The sequence below is a fragment of the Scyliorhinus torazame genome, chromosome 24 (assembly GCF_047496885.1).
Source record: "Scyliorhinus torazame isolate Kashiwa2021f chromosome 24, sScyTor2.1, whole genome shotgun sequence".
In the NCBI taxonomy this organism is placed as follows: Eukaryota; Metazoa; Chordata; class Chondrichthyes; order Carcharhiniformes; family Scyliorhinidae; genus Scyliorhinus; species Scyliorhinus torazame.
In genome coordinates this window covers 7668346-7692083 of record NC_092730.1, presented here as the reverse complement: position 1 = coordinate 7692083, position 23738 = coordinate 7668346, and the positions used below count along the sequence as shown (strand labels likewise).

The following is a 23738-nucleotide window of genomic DNA, read 5'->3' as shown; positions in this document are numbered from 1 at the left end:
TGACACGGACGGGAGACGGCTACAGAAACAATTGGGGAGACTGCCATCGACTCAAACAACCTCTGCCCCTTAAACTCCTGACTATGTGAATCCTTAAATGATACTCTTTCTGCTCTTATTAAAACGATTCCTTTCCAGAGCCCTCACGGACATTCATGGAACCCTGAAACACAGAAAGGAACATTAAACACTCTCCCGGAGACCCCCCTGTAAATATTAACACTCTCCCGGAGACCCCCCTGTAAATATTAACACTCTCCCGGAGTCTCCCTGTAAATATTAACACTCTACCGGAGCCCCCCCTGTAAATATTAACACTCACCCGGAGACCCCCCTGTAAATATTAACACTCTCCCGGAGACTCCCCTGTAAATATTAACACTCTCCCGGAGACCCCCCTGTAAATATTAACACTCTCCCGGAGCCCCCCCTGTAAATATTAACACACTCCCGGAGACCCCCCTGTAAATATTAACACCCTCCCGGAGACCCCCCTGTAAATATTAACACTCTCCCGGAGACCCCCCTGTAAATATTAACATCCTCCCGGAGACCCCCCTGTAAATATTAACACTCTCCCGGAGACCCCCCTGTAAATATTAACACACTCCCGGAGACCCTCCTGTAAATATTAACACTCTCCCGGAGACCCCCCTGTAAATATTAACACCCTCCCGGAGACCCCCCTGTAAATATTAACACACTCCCGGAGACCCCCCTGTAAATATTAACATCCTCCCGGAGACCCCCCTGTAAATATTAACACACTCCCGGAGACCCTCCTGTAAATATTAACACTCTCCCGGAGACCCCCCTGTAAATATTAACACTCTCCCGGAGACCCCCCTGTAATTATTAACACTCTCCCGGAGCCCCCCCTGTAAATATTAACACTCTCCCGGAGACCCCCCTGTAAATATTAACACTCTCCCGGAGACCCCCCTGTAAATATTAACACTCTCCCGGAGACCCCCCTGTAAATATTAACACTCTCCCGGAGACCCCCCTGTAAATATTAACACTCTCCCGGAGACCGCCCTGTAAATATTAACACTCTCCCGGAGACCCCCCTGTAAATATTAACACTCTCCCGGAGACCCCCCTGTAAATATTAACACTCTCCCGGAGACCCCCCTGTAAATATTAACACTCTCCCGGAGACCCCCCTGTAAATATTAACACTCTCCCGGAGAACCCCCTGTAAATATTAACACTCTCCCGGAGACCCCCCTGTAAATATTAACACTCTCCCGGAGACCCCCCTGTAAATATTAACACTCTCCCGGAGACCCCCCTGTAAATATTAACACTCTCCCGGAGACCCCCCTGTAAATATTAACACACTCCCGGAGACCCCCCTGTAAATATTAACACTCTCCCGGAGACCCCCCTGTAAATATTAACACTCTCCCGGAGACCCCCCTGTAAATATTAACACTCTCCCGGAGACCCCCCTGTAAATATTAACCCTCTCCTGGAGACCCCCCTGTAAACATTAACACACTCCCGGAGACCCCCCAGTAAATATTAACACTCTCCCGGAGTCTCCCTGTAAATATTAACACTCTCCCGGAGACCCCCCTGTAAATATTAACACTCTCCCGGAGCCCCCCCTGTAAATATTAACACTCTCCCGGAGCCCCCCCTGTAAATATTAACACTCTCCCGGAGACCCCTCTGTAAATATTAACACTCTCCCGGAGACCCCCCTGTGAATATTAACACACTCCCGGAGACCCCCCTGTAAATATTAACACACTCCCGGAGACCCTCCTGTAAATATTAACACTCTCCCGGAGACCCCCCTGTAAATATTAACACACTCCCGGAGACTCCCCTGTAAATATTAACACTCTCCCGGAGACCCCCCCTGTAAATATTAACACTCTCCCGGAGACCCCCCTGTAAATATTAACACTCTCCCGGAGACCCCCCTGTAAATATTAACACACTCCCGGAGACCCCCCTGTTAATATTAACACACTCCCGGAGACCCCCCTGTAAATATTAACCCTCTCCCGGAAACCCCCCTGTAAATATTAACACTCTCCCGGATACCCCCCTGTAAATATTAACACACTCCCGGAGACCCCCCTGTAAATATTAACACTCTCCCGGAGACCTCACTGTAAATATTAACACACTCCCGGAGACCCCCCTGTAAATATTAACACTCTCCCGGAGACACCCCTGTAAATATTAACACTCTCCCGGAGACACCCCTGTAAATATTAACACTCTCCCGGAGACCCCCCTGTAAATATTAACACACTCCCGGAGAACCCCCTGTAAATATTAACACTCTCCCGGAGACCCCCTTGTAAATATTAACACTCTCCCGGAGACCCCCCTGTAAATAGTAACACTCTCCCGGAGACCACCCTGTAAATATTAACCCTCTCCCGGAGACCCCCCTGTAAATATTAACACTCTCCCGGAGACCCCGCTGTCAATATTAACACTCTCCCGGAGACTCCCCTGTAAATATTAACACACTCCCGGAGACCCCCCTGTAAATATTAACATTCTCCCGGAGACTCCCCTGTAAATATTAACACTCTCCCGGAGACACCCCTGTAAATATTAACACTCTCCCGGAGACCCCCCTGTAAATATTAACACTCTCCCGGAGACCCCCCTGTAAATATTAACACTCTCCCGGAGACCCCCCTGTAAATATTAACACTCTCCCGGAGACCCCCCTGTCAATATTAACACTCTCCCGGAGACCCCCCTGTAAATATTAACACTCTCCCGGAGAACCCCCTGTAAATATTAACGCTCTCCCTGAGACCCCCTTGTAAATATTAACACTCTCCCGGAGAACCCCCTGTAAATATTAACACTCTCCCGGAGACCCCCCTGTAAATATTAACACTCTCCCGGAGACCCCCCTGTTAATATTAACACTCTCCCGGAGACCCCCCTGTAAATATTAACACTCTCCCGGAGACACCCCTGTAAATATTAACACTCTCCCGGAGACCCCCCTGTAAATATTAACACTCTCCCGGAGACCCCCTGTAAATATTAACACTCTCCCGGAGAACCCCCTATAAATATTAACACTCTCCCGGAGACCCTCTGTAAATATTAACACACTCCCGGAGACCCCCTGTAAATATTAACCCTCTCCCGGAGACCTCCCTGTAAATGTTAACACTCACCCGGAGACCCCCCTGTAAATGTTAACACTCTCCCGGAGACCCCCCTGTAAATATTAACACTCTCCCGGAGACCCCCCTGTAAATATTAACACTCTCCCGGAGACCCCCCAGTAAATATTAACACTCTCCCGGAGATCCCCCTGTAAATATTAACACACTCCCGGAGACCCCCCTGTAAATATTAACACCCTCCCGGAGACCCCCCTGTAAATATTAACACATTCCCGGAGACCCCCCTGTAAATATTAACACTCTCCCGGAGATCCCCCTGTAAATATTAACACTCTCCCGGAGACCCCCCTGTAAATATTAACACTCTCCCGGAGAACCCCCTGTAAATATTAACACTCTCCCGGAGACCCCCCTGTAAATATTAACACGCTCCTGGATACCCTCCTGTAAATATTAACACTCTCCCGGAGACTCCCTGTAAATATTAACACTCTCCCCGAGACCCCCCTATAAATATTAACTCTCTCCCGGAGACCCTCCTGTAAATATTAACACTCTCCCGGAGACCCCCCTGTAAATATTAACACTCTCCCGGAGACCTCCCTGTAAATATTAACACTCTCCCGGAGACCCTCCCTGTAAATATTAACACTCTCCTGGAGACCCCCCTGTAAATATTAACACTCTCCCGGAGACCCCCCTGTAAATATTAACACACTCCCGGAGACCCCCCTGTTAATATTAACACACTCCCGGAGTCCCCCCTGTAAATATTAACACTCTCCCGGAGACCCCCCTGTAAATATTAACACTCTCCCGGAGTCTACCTGTAAATATTAACACTCTCCCGGAGACCCCCCTGTAAATATTAACCCTCTCCTGGAGACCCCCCTGTAAATATTAACACACTCCCGGACACCCCCCTGTAAATATTAACACTCTCCCGGAGACCTCACTGTAAATATTAACACTCTCCCAGAGACCCCCCTGTAAATATTAACACTCTCCCGGACACCCCCCTGTAAATATTAACACTCTCCCGGAGTCTCCCTGTAAATATTAACACTCTCCCGGAGACCCCCCTGTAAATATTAACACTCTCCCGGAGACCCCCCTGTAAATATTAACACCCTCCCGGAGACCCCCCCTGTAAATATTAACACTCTCCCGGAGACCCCCCTGTAAATATTAACACTCTCCCGGAGACTCCCCTGTAAATATTAACACTCTCCCGGAGACCCCCATGTAAATATTAACACTCTCCCCGAGACCTCTCTGTAAATATTAACACACTCCCGGAGACCCCCCTGTAAATATTAACACTCTCCCGGAGACCCCCCTGTAAATATTAACACTCCCAGAGACCCTCCTGTAAATATTAACACTCTCCCGGAGACCCCCCTGTAAATATTAACACAATCCCTGAGACCCCCCTGTAAATATTAACACTCTCCCGGAGGCCCCCCTGTAAATATTAACACTCTCCCGGAGACCCCCCTGTAAATATTAACACTCCCAGAGACCCTCCTGTAAATATTAACACTCTCCTGGAGACCCTCCTGTAAATATTAACACTCTCCCGGAGACCCCCCTGTAAATATTAACACACTCCCAGAGACCCTCCTGTAAATATTAACACTCTCCTGGAGACCCTCCAGTAAATATTAACACACTCCCGGAGACCCTCCTGTAAATATTAACACTCTCCCGGAGACCTCCGTGTAAATATTTACACTCTTCCGGAGACCCCCCTGTAAATATTAACATTCTCCCGGAGATCCCCCTGTAAATATTAACATTCTCCCGGAGATCCCCCTGTAAATATTAACACTCTCCCGGAGATCCCCCTGTAAATATTAACACTCTCCCGGAGACCCCCCTGTAAATATTAACACTCTCCCGGAGACCCCCCTGTAAATATTAACACTCTCCCGGAGACCCTCCTGTAAATATTAACACGCTCCCGGAGACCCTCCTGTAAATATTAACACTCTCCCGGAGACCCCCCTGTAAATATTAACACTCTCCCGGAGACCCCCCTGTAAATATTAACATTCTCCCGGAGATCCCCCTGTAAATATTAACATTCTCCCGGAGATCCCCCTGTAAATATTAACACTCTCCCGGAGACCCCCCTGTAAATATTAACACTCTCCCGGAGACCACCCCTGTAAATATTAACACTCACCCGGAGACCCCCCTGTAAATATTAACACCCTCCCGGAGACCCCCCTGTAAATATTAACACCCTCCCGGAGACCCCCCCTGTAAATATTAACACTCTCCCGGAGACCCCCCTGTAAATATTAACACTCTCCCGGAGACCCCCCTGTGAATATTAACACTCTCCCGGAGACCCCCATGTAAATATTAACACTCTCCCCGAGACCTCTCTGTAAATATTAACACACTCCCGGAGACCCCCCTGTAAATATTAACACTCTCCCGGAGACCCCCCTGTAAATATTAACACTCCCAGAGACCCTCCTGTAAATATTAACACGCTCCCGGAGACCCCCCTGTAAATATTAACACACTCCCAGAGACCCTCCTGTAAATATTAACACTCTCCTGGAGACCCCCCAGTAAATATTAACACTCTCCCGGAGACCCTCCTGTAAATATTAACACTCTCCCGGAGACCTCCGTGTAAATATTAACACTCTCCCGGAGACCCCCCTGTAAATATTAACATTCTCCCGGAGATCCCCCTGTAAATATTAACATTCTCCCGGAGATCCCCCTGTAAATATTAACACTCTCCCGGAGACCCCCCTGTAAATATTAACACTCTCCCGGAGACCCCTCTGTAAATATTAACACTCTCCCGGAGACCCCCCTGTAAATATTAACACTCTCCCGGAGACCCTCCTGTAAATATTAACATGCTCCCGGAGACCCTCCTGTAAATATTAACACTCTCCCGGAGACCCCCCTGTAAATATTAACACTCTCCCGGAGATCCCCCTGTAAATATTAACACTCTCCCGGAGACCCCCCTGTAAATATTAACACACTCCCGGAGACCCCCCTGTAAATATTAACGTTCTCCCGGAGATCCCCCTGTAAATATTAACATTCTCCCGGAGATCCCCCTGTAAATATTAACACTCTCCCGGAGACCCCCCTGTAAATATTAACACTCTCCCGGAGACCACCCCTGTAAATATTAACACTCTCCCGGAGACCCCCCTGTAAATATTAACACTCTCCCGGAGACCCCCCTGTAAATATTAACACTCTCCCGGAGACCCTCCTGTAAATATTAACACTCTCCCGGAGACCCTCCTGTAAATATTAACACTCTCCCGGAGACCCCCCTGTAAATATTAACACACTCCCGGAGACCGCCCTGTAAATATTAACACTCTCCCGGAGACCCCCCTGTAAATATTAACACTCTCCCGGAGACCCCCCTGTAAATATTAACACTCTCCCGGAGACCACCCCTGTAAATATTAGCACTCTCCCGGAGACCCCCCTGTAAATATTAACACCCTCCCGGAGACCCCCCTGTAAATATTAACACTCTCCCGGAGACCCCCCTGTAAATATTAACACTCTCCCGGAGACTCCCCTGTAAATATTAACACTCTCCCGGAGACCCCCCTGTAAATATTAACACACTCCCGGAGACCCCCTGTAAATATTAACACTCTCCCGGAGACCCCCCTGTAAATATTAACACACTCCCGGAGACCCCCTGTAAATATTAACACACTCCCGGAGACCCCCCTGTAAATATTAACACTATATCGCTGATGCGCCGACCCCCCCCCCCCCTCTCGGGCTGCCCCCGCGCACCCCACCCTGATGGACTTGGGGGGCAATTTTTGGTGAAACTTGGTTTGCTGTTGTAATTATTCTTGTTGTCCCCCCCCCCCCCAACCTCCCACTGTGGCCCGTCAACCCTCGCCCCTCAGTCACGTCCCCCTCACGCCGAAAACAACCCTACCCCGCCCCCCCCGTCCCCGTCCCCCGCCGCACCCTCCCTCAGCCTGAACCCAGCAGGGGAACGGTCCTCCAATTGCCCACAATGCCCCGGAAGCTCCTCCCCACCGCCTCTGATCAGAGGCTCACTGACGTGACCCCGCTGCCCCGAAGCCCCGTGTCCATGTACACACCTGGTTGAGAACGGCCTCCGAGCGCGCGTTGCCGCCGTCACTCTGCGTCCATGTTTACGGGAGACGGAGATCGCGACCGGCAGTCGGAATTCCTCTCTGGCGAGACGGAGCGGGATTTCCCCGGCGACTTTGAGTTGGTTGGGGAGCTGGGACACGCCCCTTCCTCCTCCGGAGATTCCGGACGTTCCGGCGAGCTCTTGCCTGCTGGCGACCGCTGGGGCGACCGGGAGCCTCCCCGGGCCGGGGAGGACTCGCGTCTGGGGGTGGGCTGCCTCTCAGGCGAGCCCTGCGCCCCGGGCGAGGCGGAGCGCGATCGGGAACGCGAGCCTGACCGGCCTCGCTCCAGCTCCCGGGACCGGGAGCGGGATTTGCTGCCCGACTTCACTGGGGAGGCCGATTTGGAAGGGGATTTGGATCGGGAACGGGACAGCGAGCGGGAGGGCTTGGAGCGGGTCTGACCCTTTGCCCGGGCTGCATTCTTGGAGCGTGACCTGGAACGGGAGCGGGAGCGGGAGCGGGATCTGCTGGAGCGGGTCCTGCTCCGACTGCGGGTCCGGGACCGGCTGCGACGTCTGCGCCTGGGGCTGAAAGAAAGGCATTCAAATCACAGCTCAGAAAAATATCCATCAGGTAATCCACCTCCTCGACAGACAGCAGCTCGGAGCAAATATTAACACCCTCCCGGAGACTCCCCTGTAAATATTAACACTCTCCCGGAGACCCCCCTGTAAATATTAACACTCTCCCGGAGACCCCCCTGTAAATATTAACACTCTCCCGGAGACCCCCCTGTAAATATTAACACTCTCCCGGAGACCCCCCTGTAAATATTAACACTCTCCCGGAGACCCCCCTGGAAATATTAACACTCTCCCGGAGACCCCCCTGTCAATATTAACACCCTCCCGGAGACCCCCCGGTAAATATTAACACTCTCCCGGAGACCTCCCTGTAAATATTAACACTCTCCCGGAGACCCCCCTGTAAATATTAACACTCTCCCGGAGACCACCCATGTAAATATTAACACTCTCCCGGAGACCCCCCTGTAAATATTAACACTCTCCCGGAGACCACCCCTGTAAATATTAACACCCTCCCGGAGACCCCCTGTAAATATTAACACTCTCCCGGAGACCCCCCTGTAAATATTAACACTCTCCCGGAGACTCCCCTGTAAATATTAACACCCTCCCGGAGACCCCCCTGTAAATATTAACACTCTCCCGGAGACCCCCCTGTAAATATTAACACTCTCCCGGAGACCCCCCTGTAAATATTAACACTCTCCCGGAGACCCCCCTGTAAATATTAACACTCTCCCGGAGACCCCCCTGTAAATATTAACACTCTCCCGGAGACCCCCCTGTAAATATTAACACTCCCGGAGACCCCCCCTGTAAATATTAACACTCCCGGAGACCCCCCTGTAAATATTAACCCTCTCCCGGAGACCCCCCTGTAAATATTAACACTCTCCCGGAGACCCCCCTGTAAATATTAACACTCTCCCGGAGACCCCCCTGTGAATATTAACACCCTCCCGGAGTCTCCCTGTAAATATTAACACTCTCCCGGAGACCCCCCTGTAAATATTAACACTCTCCCGGACACCCCCTGTAAATATTAACACTCTCCCGGAGACCCCCCTGGAAATATTAACCCTCTCCCGGAGACCCCCCTGTAAATATTAACACACTCCCGGAGACGCCCCTGTAAATATTAACACTCTCCCGGAGACTCCCCTGTAAATATTAACACTCTCCCGGAGACCCCCCTGTAAATATTAACACTCTCCCGGAGACCCCCCTGTAAATATTAACACTCTCCCGGAGACCCCCCTGTAATTATTAACACTCTCCCGGAGACTCCCCTGTAAATATTAACACTCTCCTGGAGACCCCCCTGTAAATATTAACACTCTCCCGGAGACCCCCCTGTAAATATTAACACTCTCCCGGAGACTCCCCTGTAAATATTAACACACTCCCGGAGACCCCCCTGTAAATATTAACACTCTCCCGGAGACCCCCCTGTAAATATTAACACCCTCCAGGAGACACCCCTGTAAATATTAACACTCTCCCGGAGACCCCCCTGTAAATATTAACACTCTCCCGGAGAACCCCTGTAAATATTAACACTCTCCCGGAGACCCCCCTGTAAATATTAACACTCTCCCGGAGACCTCCCTGTAAATATTAACACACTCCCGGAGACACCCCTGTAAATATTAACACCCTCCCGGAGACCCCCCCTGTAAATATTAACACTCTCCCGGAGACGCCCCTGTAAATATTAACACTCTCCCGGAGACCCCCCTGTAAATATTAACACTCTCCCGGAGACCTCCCTGTAAATATTAACACACTCCCGGAGACACCCCTGTAAATATTAACCCTCTCCCGGAGACCCGCCTGTAAATATTAACACACTCCCGGAGACCCCCCTGTAAATATTAACACTCTCCCGGAGACCCCCCTGTAAATATTAACACCCTCCAGGAGACACCCCTGTAAATATTAACACTCTCCCGGAGACCCCCCTGTAAATATTAACACTCTCCCGGAGAACCCCTGTAAATATTAACACTCTCCCGGAGACCCCCCTGTAAATATTAACACTCTCCCGGAGACCTCCCTGTAAATATTAACACACTCCCGGAGACACCCCTGTAAATATTAACACCCTCCCGGAGACCCCCCCTGTAAATATTAACACTCTCCCGGAGACGCCCCTGTAAATATTAACACTCTCCCGGAGACCCCCCTGTAAATATTAACACTCTCCCGGAGACCTCCCTGTAAATATTAACACACTCCCGGAGACACCCCTGTAAATATTAACACTCTCCCGGAGACGCCCCTGTAAATATTAACACTCTCCCGGAGACCCCCCTGTAAATATTAACACTCTCCCGGAGACCTCCCTGTAAATATTAACACACTCCCGGAGACACCCCTGTAAATATTAACCCTCTCCCGGAGACCCGCCTGTAAATATTAACACACTCCCGGAGACCCCCCTGTAAATATTAACACTCTCCCGGAGACCCCCCTGTAAATATTAACACCCTCCAGGAGACACCCCTGTAAATATTAACACTCTCCCGGAGACCCCCCTGTAAATATTAACACTCTCCCGGAGAACCCCTGTAAATATTAACACTCTCCCGGAGACCCCCCTGTAAATATTAACACTCTCCCGGAGACCTCCCTGTAAATATTAACACACTCCCGGAGACACCCCTGTAAATATTAACACCCTCCCGGAGACCCCCCCTGTAAATATTAACACTCTCCCGGAGACGCCCCTGTAAATATTAACACTCTCCCGGAGACCCCCCTGTAAATATTAACACTCTCCCGGAGACCTCCCTGTAAATATTAACACACTCCCGGAGACACCCCTGTAAATATTAACCCTCTCCCGGAGACCCGCCTGTAAATATTAACACTCTCCCGGAGACCTTCCTGTAAATATTAACACTCTCCCGGAGACCTCCCTGTAAATATTAACCCTCTCCCGGAGACACCCCTGTAAATATTAACACTCTCCCGGAGACCCTCCTGTAAATATTAACACTCTCCCGGAGTCTCCCTGTAAATATTAACACTCTCCCGGAGACCCCCCTGTAAATATTAACACTCTCCCGGAGACCCCCCTGTAAATATTGAGACTCTCCCGGAGACCCCCCTGTAAATATTAACACTCTCCCGGAGACCCCCCTGTAAATATTAACACTCTCCCGGAGACCCCCCTGTAAATATTAACACTCTCCCGGAGACCACTCTGTAAATATTAACACTCTCCCGGAGTCTCCCTGTAAATATTAACCCTCTCCCGGAGACCTCCCTGTAAATATTAACACTCTCCCGGAGACCCCCCTGTAAATATTAACACTCTCCCGGAGACCCCCCTGTAAATATTAACACTCTCCCGGAATCTCGCTGTAAATATTAACACTCTCCCGGAGACCCCCCTGTAAATATTAACACACTCCCGGAGACCCCCCTGTAAATATTAACACACTCCCGGAGACCCCCCTGTAAATATTAACACACTCCCGGAGACCCCCCTGTAAATATTAACACACTCCCGGAGACACCCCTGTGAATATTAACACTCTCCCGGAGACCCCCCTGTAAATATTAACCCTCTCCCGGAGACACCCCTGTGAATATTAACACTCTCCCGGAGACCCCCCTGTAAATATTAACCCTCTCCCGGAGACTCCCCTGTAAATATTAACACTCACCCGGAGACACCCCTGTAAATATTAACACTCTCCCGGAGTCTCCCTGTAAATATTAACACTCTCCCGGAGACCCCCCTGTAAATATTAACACTCTCCCGGAGACCCCCCTGTAAATATTAACACACTCCCGGAGACACCCCTGTAAATATTAACACTCTCCCGGAGACTCCCCTGTAAATATTAACACACTCCCGGAGACCCCCCTGTAAATATTAACACTCTCCCGGAGACCCCCCTGTAAATATTAACACTCTCCCGGAGACCCCCCTGTAAATATTAACACTCTCCCGGAGACCCCCCTGTAAATATTAACACTCTCCCGGAGACCCTCCTGTAAATATTAACACTCTCCCGGAGACCGCCCTGTAAATATTAACACACTCCCGGAGACCCCCCCTGTAAATATTAACACTCTCCCGGAGACCGCCCTGTAAATATTAACACACTCCCGGAGACCCCCCCTGTAAATATTAACACACTCCCGGAGACCCCCCTGTAAATATTAACACTCTCCCGGAGACCCCCCTGTAAATATTAACACTCTCCCGGAGACCCCCCTGTAAATATTAACACTCTCCCGGAGACCCCCCTGTGAATATTAACACACTCCCGGAGTCTCCCTGTAAATATTAACACTCTCCCGGAGACCCTCCTGTAAATATTAACACTCTCCCGGAGACCCTCCTGTAAATATTAACACACTCCCGGAGACCCCCCTGTAAATATTAACACTCTCCCGGAGACTCCCCTGTAAATATTAACACTCTCCCGGAGACCCCCCTGTAAATATTAACATCCTCCCGGAGACCCTCCTGTAAATATTAACACTCTCCCGGAGACCCCCCTGTAAATATTAACTCACTCCCGGAGACCTCCCTGTAAATATTAACACTCTCCCGGAGACGCACCTGTAAATATTAACACTCTCCCGGAGACCCCCTGTAAATATTAACACTCTCCCGGAGACCCCCCTGTAAATATTAACACACTCCCGGAGACCCCCCCTGTAAATATTAACACTCTCCCGGAGACCCGCCTGTAAATATTAACACTCTCCCGGAGACCCTCCTGTAAATATTAACACTCTCCCGGAGACCCCCCTGTAAATATTAACTCACTCCCGGAGACCTCCCTGTAAATATTAACCCTCTCCCGGAGACCCCCCTGTAAATATTAACACTCTCCCGGAGACCTCCCTGTAAATATTAACCCTCTCCCGGAGACACCCCTGTAAATATTAACACTCTCCCGGAGACCCCCCTGTAAATATTAACACAATCCCGGAGACCCCCCTGTAAATATTAACACTGCCGGAGACCCCCCTGTAAATATTAACACTCTCCCGGAGACCCCCCTGTAAATATTAACACTCTCCCGGAGACCCCTCTGTAAATATTAACACACTCCCGGAGACCCCCCTGTAAATATTAACACTCTCCCGGAGACCCCCTGTAAATATTAACACTCTCCCGGAGACCCCCCTGTAAATATTAACACACTCCCGGAGACCCCCCTGTAAATATTAACACACTCCCGGAGATCCCCCTGTAAATATTAACACTCTCCCAGAGACCCCCCTGTAAATATTAACACACTCCCGGAGACCCCTCTGTAAATATTAACACTCTCCCGGAGACCCCCCTGTAAATATTAACACTCTCCCGGAGACCCCTCTGTAAATATTAACACACTCCCGGAGACCCCCCTGTAAATATTAACACAATCCCGGAGACCCCCCTGTAAATATTAACACTGCCGGAGACCCCCCTGTAAATATTAACACTCTCCCGGAGACCCCCCTGTAAATATTAACACTCTCCCGGAGACCCCCCTGGAAATATTAACACTCTCCCGGAGACCCTCCTGTAAATATTAACACACTCCCGGAGACCCCCCTGTAAATATTAACACTCTCCCGGAGACCTCCCTGTAAATATTAACACTCTCCCGGAGACCCCCCTGTAAATATTAACACTCTCCCGGAGACCCCCCTGTAAATATTAACACTCTCCCGGAGGCTCCCCTGTAAATATTAACACTCACCCGGAGTCTCCCTGTAAATATTAACACTCTCCCAGAGACCCCCCTGTAAATATTAACACTCTCCCGGAGACCCGCCTGTAAATATTAACACTCTCCCGGAGACCCCCCTGTAAATATTAACACTCTCCCGGAGACCCACCTGTAAATATTAACACACTCCCGGAGAACCCCTGTCAATATTAACACTCTCCCGGAGACCCCCCTGTAAATATTAACACTCTCCCGGAGACCCCCCTGTAAATATTAACACTCTCCCGGAGCCCCCTGTAAATATTAACACTCTCCCGGAGACCCCCCTGTAAATATTAACACCCTCCCGGAGACTCCCCTGTAAATATTAACACTCTCCCGGAGACCCCCCTGTAAATATTAACACACTCCCGGAGACCCCTCTGTAAATATTAACACTCTCCCGGAGACTCCCCTGTAAATATTAACACTGTCCCGGAGACTCCCCTGTAAATATTAACACTCTCCCGGAGACCCCCCTGTAAATATTAACACTCTCACGGAGAACCCGCTGTAAATATTAACCCTCTCCCGGAGACCCCCCTGTAAATATTAACACTCTCCCGGAGACCACCCCTGTAAATATTAACACCCTCCCGGAGACCCCCCTGTAAATATTAACCCTCTCCCGGAGACCCCCCTGTAAATATTAACACCCTCCCGGAGACTCCCCTGTAAATATTAACACTCTCCCGGAGACCCCCCTGTAAATATTAACACTCTCCCGGAGACCCCCCTGTAAATATTAACACCCTCCCGGAGACCCCCCTGTAAATATTAACACTCTCCCGGAGACCCCCCTGTAAATATTAACACTCACCCGGAGATCCCCCTGTGAATATTAACACTCTCCCGGAGACCCCCCTGTAAATATTAACACTCTCCCGGAGACCCCCCTGTAAATATTAACACTCTCCCGGAGACACCCTGTGAATATTAACACTCTCCCGGAGACCCCCCTGTAAATATTAACACTCTCCCGGAGACCCCCCTGTAAATATTAACACTCTCCCGGAGACCCCCCTGTAAATATTAACACTCTCCCGGAGACCACCCCTGTAAATATTAACACCCTCCCGGAGACCCCCCTGTAAATATTAACCCTCTCCCGGAGACCCCCTGTAAATATTCACACACTCCCGGAGACCCCCCTGTAAATATTAACACTCTCCCGGAGACCACCCCTGTAAATATTAACACCCTCCCGGAGGCCACCCCTGTAAATATTAACACCCTCCCGGAGACTCCCCTGTAAATATTAACACTCTCCCGGAGACCCCCCTGTAAATATTAACACTCTCCCGGAGTCTCCCTGTGAATATTAACACTCTCCCGGAGACCCCCCTGTAAATATTAACACTCTCCCGGAGTCTCCCTGTAAATATTAACACTCTCCCGGAGACCCCCCCTGTAAATATTAACACTCGCCCGGAGACCCCCCTGTAAATATTAACACACTCCCGGAGACCACCCCTGTAAATATTAACACTCGCCCGGTGACCCCCCTGTAAATATTAACACTCTCCCGGAGACCCCCCTGTAAATATTAACACACTCCCGGAGACCACCCCTGTAAATATTAACACTCTCCCGGAGTCTCCCTGTAAATATTAACACTCTCCCGGAGACCCCCCTGTAAATATTAACCCTCTCCCGGAGACCACCCCTGTAAATATTAACACCCTCCCGGAGACGCCCCTGTAAATATTAACACTCTCCCGGAGACCCCCCTGTAAATATTAACACTCGCCCGGAGACTCCCCTATAAATATTAACACTCTCCCGGAGCCCCCCCTGTAAATATTAACACACTCCCGGAGACCCCCCTGTAAATATTAACACCCTCCCGGAGACTCCCCTGTAAATATTAACACCCTCCCGGAGACTCCCCTGTAAATATTAACCCTCTCCCGGAGACCACCCCTGTAAATATTAACACTCTCCCGGAGAGCCCCATTTAAATATTAACACTCTCCCGGAGACCCCCCTGTAAATATTAACACCCTCCCGGAGACCCCCCTGTAAATATTAACACTCTCCCGGAGACCCCCCTGTAAATATTAACACACTCCCGGAGACTCCCCTGTAAATATTAACACACTCCCGGAGACCCCCCTGTAAATATTAACACACTCCCGGAGACTCCCCTGTAAATATTAACACTCTCCCGGAGACTCCCCTGTAAATATTAACACTCTCCCGGAGACACCCCTGTAAATATTAACACTCTCCCGGAGACACCCCTGTAAATATTAACACTCTCCCGGAGACCCCCCTGTAAATATTAACCTTCTCCCGGAGACTCCCTGTAAATATTAACACTCTCCCGGAGACTCCCCTGTAAATATTAACACTGTCCCGGAGACTCCCCTGTAAATATTAACACTCTCCCGGAGACCCCCCTGTAAATATTAACACTCTCACGGAGAACCCGCTGTAAATATTAACCCTCTCCCGGAGACCCCCCTGTAAATATTAACACTCTCCCGGAGACCACCCCTGTAAATATTAACACCCTCCCGGAGACCCCCCTGTAAATATTAACCCTCTCCCGGAGACCCCCCTGTAAATATTAACACCCTCCCGGAGACTCCCCTGTAAATATTAACACTCTCCCGGAGACCCCCCTGTAAATATTAACACTCTCCTGGAGACCCCCCTGTAAATATTAACAACCTCCCGGAGACCCCCCTGTAAATATTAACACTCTCCCGGAGACCCCCCTGTAAATATTAACACTCACCCGGAGATCTCCCTGTGAATATTAACACTCTCCCGGAGACCCCCCTGTAAATATTAACACTCTCCCGGAGACCCCCCTGTAAATATTAACACTCTCCCGGAGACCCCCCTGTGAATATTAACACTCTCCCGGAGACCCCCCTGTAAATATTAACACTCTCCCGGAGACCCCCCTGTAAATATTAACACTCTCCCGGAGACCCCCCTGTAAATATTAACACTCTCCCGGAGACCACCCCTGTAAATATTAACACCCTCCCGGAGACCCCCCTGTAAATATTAACCCTCTCCCGGAGGCCACCCCTGTAAATATTAACACCCTCCCGGAGACTCCCCTGTAAATATTAACACTCTCCCGGAGACCCCCCTGTAAATATTAACACTCTCCCGGAGTCTCCCTGTGAATATTAACCCTCTCCCGGAGACCCCCCTGTAAATATTAACACTCTCCCGGAGTCTCCCTGTAAATATTAACACTCTCCCGGAGACCCCCCCTGTAAATATTAACACTCGCCCGGAGACCCCCCTGTAAATATTAACACACTCCCGGAGACCACCCTGTAAATATTAACACTCGCCCGGAGACCCCCCTGTAAATATTAACACTCTCCCGGAGACCCCCCTGTAAATATTAACACACTCCCGGAGACCACCCCTGTAAATATTAACACTCTCCCGGAGTCTCCCTGTAAATATTAACACTCTCCCGGAGACCCCACTGTAAATATTAACACACTCCCGGAGACACCCCTGTAAATATTAACACTCTCCCGGAGACCCCCCTGTAAATATTAACACTCTCCCGGAGACCCCCCTGTAAATATTAACCCTCTCCCGGAGAACCCCCTGTAAATATTAACACACTCCCGGAGTCTCCCTGTAAATATTAACACTCTCCCGGAGACCCCCCTGTAAATATTAACCCTCTCCCGGAGACCACCCCTGTAAATATTAACACCCTCCCGGAGACGCCCCTGTCAATATTAACACTCTCCCGGAGAACCCCCTGTAAATATTAACACACTCCCGGAGACCCCCCTGTAAATATTAACACTCTCCCGGAGACCCCCCTGTAAATATTAACACTCTCCCGGAGACCCCCCTGTGAATATTAACACTCTCCCGGAGACCCCCCTGTAAATATTAACACTCTCCCGGAGACCCCCCTGTAAATATTAACACCCTCCCGGAGACCCCCCTGTAAATATTAACACTCTCCCGGAGACCCCCCTGTAAATATTAACACACTCCCGGAGACTCCCCTGTAAATATTAACACACTCCCGGAGACCCCCCTGTAAATATTAACACACTCCCGGAGACTCCCCTGTAAATATTAACACTCTCCCGGAGACTCCCCTGTAAATATTAACACTCTCCCGGAGACACCCCTGTAAATATTAACACTCTCCCGGAGACACCCCTGTAAATATTAACACTCTCCCGGAGACCCCCCTGTAAATATTAACCTTCTCCCGGAGACTCCCTGTAAATATTAACACTCTCCCGGAGACTCCCCTGTAAATATTAACACTGTCCCGGAGACTCCCCTGTAAATATTAACACTCTCCCGGAGACCCCCCTGTAAATATTAACACTCTCACGGAGAACCCGCTGTAAATATTAACCCTCTCCCGGAGACCCCCCTGTAAATATTAACACTCTCCCGGAGACCACCCCTGTAAATATTAACACCCTCCCGGAGACGCCCCTGTAAATATTAACACTCTCCCGGAGACCCCCCTGTAAATATTAACACTCGCCCGGAGACTCCCCTATAAATATTAACACTCTCCCGGAGCCCCCCCTGTAAATATTAACACACTCCCGGAGACCCCCCTGTAAATATTAACACCCTCCCGGAGACTCCCCTGTAAATATTAACACCCTCCCGGAGACTCCCCTGTAAATATTAACCCTCTCCCGGAGACCACCCCTGTAAATATTAACACTCTCCCGGAGAGCCCCATTTAAATATTAACACTCTCCCGGAGACCCCCCTGTAAATATTAACACCCTCCCGGAGACCCCCCTGTAAATATTAACACACTCCCGGAGACTCCCCTGTAAATATTAACACACTCCCGGAGACTCCCCTGTAAATATTAACACTCTCCCGGAGACTCCCCTGTAAATATTAACACTCTCCCGGAGACACCCCTGTAAATATTAACACTCTCCCGGAGACACCCCTGTAAATATTAACACTCTCCCGGAGACCCCCCTGTAAATATTAACCTTCTCCCGGAGACTCCCTGTAAATATTAACACTCTCCCGGAGACTCCCCTGTAAATATTAACACTGTCCCGGAGACCCCCCTGTAAATATTAACACTCTCACGGAGAACCCGCTGTAAATATTAACCCTCTCCCGGAGACCCCCCTGTAAATATTAACACTCTCCCGGAGACCACCCCTGTAAATATTAACACCCTCCCGGAGACCCCCCTGTAAATATTAACCCTCTCCCGGAGACCCCCCTGTAAATATTAACACCCTCCCGGAGACTCCCCTGTAAATATTAACACTCTCCCGGAGACCCCCCTGTAAATATTAACACTCTCCCGGAGACCCCCCTGTAAATATTAACAACCTCCCGGAGACCCCCCTGTAAATATTAACACTCTCCCGGAGACCCCCCTGTAAATATTAACACTCACCCGGAGATCCCCCTGTGAATATTAACACTCTCCCGGAGACCCCCCTGTAAATATTAACACTCTCCCGGAGACCCCCCTGTAAATATTAACACTCTCCCGGAGACCCCCCTGTGAATATTAACACTCTCCCGGAGACCCCCCTGTAAATATTAACACTCTCCCGGAGACCCCCCTGTAAATATTAACACTCTCCCGGAGACCCCCCTGTAAATATTAACACTCTCCCGGAGACCACCCCTGTAAATATTAACACCCTCCCGGAGACCCCCCTGTAAATATTAACCCTCTCCCGGAGGCCACCCCTGTAAATATTAACACCCTCCCGGAGACTCCCCTGTAAATATTAACACTCTCCCGGAGACCCCCCTGTAAATATTAACACTCTCCCGGAGTCTCCCTGTGAATATTAACCCTCTCCCGGAGACCCCCCTGTAAATATTAACACTCTCCCGGAGTCTCCCTGTAAATATTAACACTCTCCCGGAGACCCCCCCTGTAAATATTAACACTCGCCCGGAGACCCCCCTGTAAATATTAACACACTCCCGGAGACCACCCTGTAAATATTAACACTCGCCCGGAGACCCCCCTGTAAATATTAACACTCTCCCGGAGACCCCCCTGTAAATATTAACACACTCCCGGAGACCACCCCTGTAAATATTAACACTCTCCCGGAGTCTCCCTGTAAATATTAACACTCTCCCGGAGACCCCCCTGTAAATATTAACCCTCTCCCGGAGACCACCCCTGTAAATATTAACACCCTCCCGGAGACGCCCCTGTAAATATTAACACACTCCCGGAGACCCCCCTGTAAATATTAACACTCTCCTGGAGAACCCCCTGTAAATATTAACACACTCCCGGAGACCCCCCTGTAAATATTAACACTCTCCCGGAGACCCCCCTGTAAATATTAACACTCGCCCGGAGACTCCCCTATAAATATTAACACTCTCCCGGAGTCTCCCTGTAAATATTAACACTCTCCCGGAGACTCCCCTGTAAATATTAACACCCTCCCGGAGACCACCCCTGTAAATATTAACACTCTCCCGGAGTCTCCCTGTAAATATTAACACTCTCCCGGAGACCCCCCTGTAAATATTAACCCTCTCCCGGAGACCACCCCTGTAAATATTAACACCCTTCCGGAGACGCCCCTGTAAATATTAACACTCTCCCGGAGACCCCCCTGTAAATATTAACACTCGCCCGGAGACTCCCCTATAAATATTAACACTCTCCCGGAGCCCCCCCTGTAAATATTAACACACTCCCGGAGACCCCCCTGTAAATATTAACACCCTCCCGGAGACTCCCCTGTAAATATTAATACCCTCCCGGAGACTCCCCTGTAAATATTAACCCTCTCCCGGAGACCACCCCTGTAAATATTAACACTCTCCCGGAGAGCCCCATTTAAATATTAACACTCTCCCAGAGACCCCCCTGTAAATATTAACACACTCCCAGAGACCCTCCTGTAAATATTAACACTCTCCCGGAGCCCCCCCTGTAAATATTAACACTCTCCCGGAGCCCCCCCTGTAAATATTAACACTCTCCCGGAGACCCCCCGGTAAATATTAACAGTCTCCCGGAGTCTCCCTGTAAATATTAACACTCTCCCGGAGACCCCCCTGTAAATATTAACACTCTCCCGGAGCCCCCCCTGTAAATATTAACACTCTCCCAGAGACCCTCCTGTAAATATTAACACTCTCCCAGAGCCCCCCCTGTAAATATTAACACTCTCCCGGAGCCCCCCCTGTAAATATTAACACTCTCCCGGAGGCCCACCTGTAAATATTAACACTCTCCCGGAATCTCCCTGTAAATATTATCACTCTCCCGGAGACCCCCTGTAAATATTAACACTCTCCCGGAGACCCTCCTGTAAATATTAACTCTCTCCCAGAGACCCCCCTGTAAATATTAACCCTCTCCCGGAGACCCCCCTGTAAATATTAACACACTCCCGGAGACCCCCCTGTAAATATTAACACTCTCCCGGAGCCCCCCCTGTAAATATTAACACTCTCCCGGAGTCTCCCTGTAAATATTAACACTCTCCCGGAGTCTCCCTGTAAATATTAACACTCTCCCGGAGACCCCCCTGTAAATATTAACACTCTCCCGGAGACCCCCCTGTAAATATTAACACTCTCCCGGAGCCCCCCCTGTAAATATTAACACTCTCCCGGAGCCCCCCCTGTAAATATTAACACTCTCCCGGAGTCTCCCTGTAAATATTAACACTCTCCCGGAGTCTCCCTGTAAATATTAACACTCTCCCGGAGACCTCCCTGTAAATATTAACACTCTCCCGGAGACACCCCTGTAAATATTAACTCTCCCGGAGACCCCCCTGTAAATATTAACACTCACCCGGAGACCCCCCTGTAAATATTAACACTCTCCCGGAGTCTCCCTGTAAATATTACCACTCTCCCGGAGACCCCCCTGTAAATATTAACACACTCCCGGAGACTCCCCTGTAAATATAAACACACTCCCTGAGACCCCCTGTAAATATTAACACTCTCCCGGAGACCCCCCTGTAAATATTAACACACTCCCGGAGACCACCCTGTAAATATTAACACTCTCCCGGAGCCCCCCCTGTAAATATTAACACTCTCCCGGAGACCCCCCTGTAAATATTAACACACTCCCGGAGTCTCCCTGTAAATATTAACACTCTCCCGGAGACCCCCCTGTAAATATTGACACTCCCCCGGAGACCCCCCTGTAAATATTAACACTCTCCCGGAGACCCCCCTGTAAATATTAACACTCTCCCGGAGACCCCCCTGTAAATATTAACACTCTCCCGGAGACCCCCCTGTAAATATTAACACACTCCCGAAGGCCCCCCTGTAAATATTAACACACTCCCGGAGACCCCCTGTAAATATTAACACTCTCCCGGAGACCCCCCTGTAAATATTAACACTCTCCCGGAGGCCCCCCCTGTAAATATTAACACACTCCCGGGGACCCCCTGTAAATATAAACCCTCTCCCGGAGACCCCCCTGTAAATATTAACACTCTCCCGGAGACCCTCCTGTAAATATTAACCCTCTCCCGGAGACCCCCCTGTAAATATTAACCCTCTCCCGGAGACCACCCCTGTAAATATTAACACTCTCCCGGAGAGCCCCATTTAAATATTAGCACTCTCCCAGAGACCCTCCTGTAAATATTAACACTCTCCCGGAGCCCCCCCTGTAAATATTAACACTCTCCCGGAGCCCCCCCTGTAAATATTAACACTCTCCCGGAATCTCCCTGTAAATATTAACACTCTCCCGGAGACCCCCCTGTAAATATTAACACTCTCCCGGAGACCCCCCTGTAATTATTAACACTCTCCCGGAGACCCCCCGGGTAATTATTAACACTCTCCCGGAGACTCCCCTGTAAATATTAACACTCTCCCGGAGACCCCCCTGTAAATATTAACACTCTCCCGGAGACCCCCCTGTAAACATTAACACTCTCCCGGAGACCCCCCCGGTAAATATTAACACACTCCCGGAGACTCCCCTGTAAATATAAACACTCTCCCGGAGACCCCCCTGTAAATATTAACACTCTCCCAGAGACCCCCCTGTAAATATTAACCCTCTCCCGGAGACGCCCCTGTAAATATTAACACTCTCCGGAGACCCCCCTGTAATTATTAACACACTCCCAGAGACCCCCCTGTAAATATTAACCCTCTCCCGGAGACCCCCCTGTAAATATTAACACACTCCCGGAGACCCCCCTGTAAATATTAACACTCTCCCGGAGTCCCCCCTGTAAATATTAACACTCTCCCGGAGACCCCCCTGTGAATATTAACACTCTCCCGGAGACCCCCCTGTAAATATTAACACTCTCCCGGAGACCCCCCTGTAAATATTAACACTCTCCCGGAGACCCCCCTGTGAATATTAACACTCTCCCGGAGACCCCCTGTAAATATTAACACTCTCCCGGAGACCCCCCTGTAAATATTAACACACTCCCGGAGACCACCCTGTAAATATTAACACTCTCCCGGAGCCCCCCCTGTAAATATTAACACTCTCCCGGAGTCTCCCTGTAAATATTAACACTCTCCCGGAGACCCCCCTGTAAATATTGACACTCTCCCGGAGACCCCCCTGTAAATATTGACACTCCCCCGGAGACCCCCCTGTAAATATTAACACTCTCCCGGAGACCCCCCTGTAAATATTAACACTCTCCCGGAGTCTCCCTGTAAATATTAACACTCTCCCGGAGACCCCCCTGTAAATATTGACACTCTCCCGGAGACCCCCCTGTAAATATTAACTCTCTCCCGGAGACCCCCCTGTAAATATTAACACTCTCCCAGAGACCCACCTGTAAACATTAACACTCTCCCGGAGACCCTCCTGTAAATATTAACACTCTCCCGGAGACCCACCTGTAAACATTAACACTCTCCCCGAGACCTCTCTGTAAATATTAACACTCCCCCCTGGGGCTCTCTCCTCCCCCCCCCCCCCCCGATACGAACCTTCGACTCCGCCTGTAACGAGTGGACCTTCGATTGCTTGTTCCTCCGCCCCTGCGATACGAGTCGGGGGGGCGGGAATATCTCGCCATCTGCACACGGAGCTCTCGCCCGTCCAGGATCGCACCATCCATGGCGTCAATTGCGTCCTCAGCATCCCGCTTGTCGTAGAAGCGAACAAAAGCGAATCCTCTGCTCTCCCGGGTGAAGCGATCGCGGGGGAATGTACACATCTCCCACCTATCG

General features: G+C 50.1%; 1 pseudogene; it reads right to left on the bottom strand.

Annotated features, from left to right (window-relative positions):
- LOC140400187 (uncharacterized) lies at nt 1-23729 on the bottom strand (annotated as a pseudogene).
- Nucleotides 23730-23738: the final 9 nt, after the last annotated feature.